The sequence below is a fragment of the Pygoscelis adeliae genome, unplaced genomic scaffold (genome assembly GCF_000699105.1).
Source record: "Pygoscelis adeliae isolate BGI_AS28 unplaced genomic scaffold, ASM69910v1 Scaffold120, whole genome shotgun sequence".
In the NCBI taxonomy this organism is placed as follows: domain Eukaryota; kingdom Metazoa; phylum Chordata; class Aves; order Sphenisciformes; family Spheniscidae; genus Pygoscelis; species Pygoscelis adeliae.
In genome coordinates, this window is record NW_008824032.1 from 1,054,036 (window position 1) to 1,057,246 (window position 3,211).

Sequence of the window (3,211 nt, forward strand, 5' to 3'; positions counted from 1 at the left end):
GATGCCTGGGGCCGAGAGGTGGGGCAGGCAGGGGGACCCTGCGGGGGACCCTTCAGAGGGGACCCTGTGCCTGCGCTTAGCCGGGTGTGAGATTTCCAAGGGCTGGGGAATGCCTGACTGGAGGGTCCCGGCTGAGCTCTCGCCAGCCCCCAAAGCTTGTTAGGGGGTCTGCTGGGGCCTCCTCCTCAGTCCAAGAACCTGTGTTGTTTTCCATGAAAAAAGGGGGATGCTGACCTGGTGACAAGAGAGGAAGACACCCAGTGTTTGTGAAAGAAGAAGAACATGAGAAACCTCAATATTAACGAGAAATAACAAGTCCTTCCAGAAGCTGCCCTTGTGCATCCCCTCCTGGCATTTTTCCTAGGCGCAGAGGGTGTCCTATGTCCTCTTACCGAAAGACCCTCTGAAACCCCTCCCTTCAGGTGGGAGCGACAGCCATTTCAGAGGTACACCGTATGACAGCTTTTGAGAGCTGGAGGGAGTTGCATCGAACCGGCAGGCCAGCAAGACGGAAACCTGGGAGTAAAAGCTCTTGAGCATGACAGAGTCAACAACTGTGTAAGACTGTCCAAAATGCCCGAGGACTCAGTGGGTGGCAAAGATGCAGTACCTACAACAACAGCGTTCTGTAAGGAGCTTGGTTTGAGGGAACCTTTGGAAGGCAAAATGAATGATCCCAGATATTTTGTTTTATTCACTGCTGCATCAAAGTGTTGAAGAAATCCAAGCAGAGTAGTGAGGCATGGGGGTTTTTTTTTGCAGAATTGGTGCTGGTATTGTTCCCACCAATTTGCAAAGCAGATATAAACTCAGTGTGCCTTAGTGTCCTACATCATTCAAGATCTGGTTCTAACTTTTTATTATTTTTAGAAGGCTGTGCAGAATGTACCAAGACCCCAATAGACGTGTTGTGTCTAGTTGTTTCTTTGTCAGATTACACTATTTGCTAGCACTTATTTAGCCTCTCAGTTGAAATCCCTCAGAAGTCTTGGATGCAGAACATCTGGACCTAGTAATGATTTTTTCTCATAGTGCTGGTCTTTCTCATCAAAAAAGATCAATTTGGGATTAAAGACCCTCTTCCCATTCCTTTTGGAGGAGTCAGACACAAAGAAATTTGTATTCATAGTACTTTCTTTGCCTTCCTTTACCACTCCTCTCTGCCAAAAGGGCATCCACTGGCTTTCCTGTGTTTTTTTCAAGCTTTCTGCTTCTCGTACGTTGAAAATATTTATCTGATTTTTGCACCTGTAGCTGTATCTTTGTGGAAAAGCATCAGGTCTTTTTCCTTCATATAACATTTGCTTTATTTGCTGCTCCTGCTTATTAACTCCACCTGGAACAGATTTCCAGATTTGGTTGCTTTATTGTACAGACTTTTGGTCCTTCCACTTCAGCTCTACTGATTTGCCTCGTGCCATCTTGATTCCCTCAGTGTTCAGAAATATTTTCCTACTTCCTAATGTTGCACTGATCCATTCTTTATCCTGCAGCATTTGGGAAGTAAAGCTTCCTGTGGCCATAGACAGTTATTTCTGCATTGGTGGCGGCTGGCTTTTGAGCATTTTTCCTTGAGGTCTGTCAAACAAAAAAGCTCAATGGCCACGCTTGTCACTTTTGTTGGTGCCTGTATTTTGTCAGTAATGCTCATCTGCGTGAAGTGCTCTGCTGGTTACAAAAGCAAGACTGCAACATCTGTGAAGCTTCAGGTACCATACTCAGCACCCCAGAGCCGGTGGAATTTGTATTTATATACAACCATGTCTGAGGCCTCGTAGCCTTTGTAGATGGTGTCACCCTAACCTACGCAGATTATGCACCTCAGCCACCATTGTCCTCTCTATTACAAAGAAAGTAGTTTCAGGACCTGGTACAGGTATTACAGTGATTGTGGAGGTGCCTACTGCATACCCAGGTCTTGCAGTGAAACCGTACATAATTGCGTGAATGCCTCTGGTCAAACTGGCTCCAGGTATCATCAGTTCTTGGTGAAGAGCCATGAAGCAAGAGTATCTGTGTTACAGTAAATAATCCAGTGCTCAGCTTGCGTTTTGCATCTTTGAACAGCTCACACCTTCTCCTTGCCCCCTTGGAGCTGCAGGGCTAACCAGGGCAATGGATTAACCCTGCACAGGGGCGAGTGGGACAGCTCTGCTGTGCACCTGGGACTGGCCCCAGGGTGGGAAGTGAGGAGGAGGATTAAACTGCCAGTTGTCATCAGAGGCAGCAGTGAGGCCCAAAAGTATATGAATTAAGACATGAGTTGCCAGTGTTCAAGGAGGTAAGCAGCAAGAAGGCCAAGTATGCAGATGACGTGAAGCTATTTGTCAGGAGACGAGAGAATGACAAGAGCTTTGGAGACATGTAAGAAAGCTGTGCTCATCAGCAATAGGAAGGCAAATGAAATTCAGTATCACTGTTCCCAAAGTCATGTAGCTGGAGGGAAAATGTGAACTGCATAAATACTTCTAGGCTTTGGCTTACTGTAACTGTACCAGGTCAGGCAAGAGCCCCGGGCATCACAACAGGCACTGAGGACACAGTGAACAGCTCGGTACAAGCTCAGTTCTGTTCAGTGGGGAACGACAGTCAGAAGGGCGGACAAGACGTCAGGAGCCGTGAAAGGCAGGATGGAAGTAATGTGGAGAAAGGCACCGTGCCTCCGTGTAAGCCAGCACTGCTCCCCCACCGGGCTGCTGCCTCCTCTTCCAGAACAAAGGATCCAAGGACAGTTGACCATGCATAGAGATGGGCCTGAGCAAACTATCAGGGAGAAAGTCCCCAAAATCTGGGATTTGCACCTGAAGGGCAATGAGTCAGGAGGGGATGGGGAAATAAGAAAAAAAGGGATGTGATAAAAGGCTGCAGCATAATGACTGGCCAAGAGATGATAGATTGGGAGTCCCTCTTCTTCCAGCCTTTGTGACAGAAAAAAAGGAAACAGATGATGAAAGCGGAAAGCTTTGAATTCAAAACTGATAAAGAGGAACCATTTTCACAGAGTGAATAAGCAGACCCGAGGAGTGATTGCCAGAGGAAGTCAGAGAGTACAAGAAAACAGCGAGGTTTAAACACAGACCGGGCACACATCTGAGCAATGAGAACACCCAGGCTGGTAACAGGCAATGCTAAAAGTATTACAGGAGGGGAGAGCATCCCATTGTGCATGAGAAGAGAGAGCAAACCACTGTCAGGCACTGAGAGAGTATGA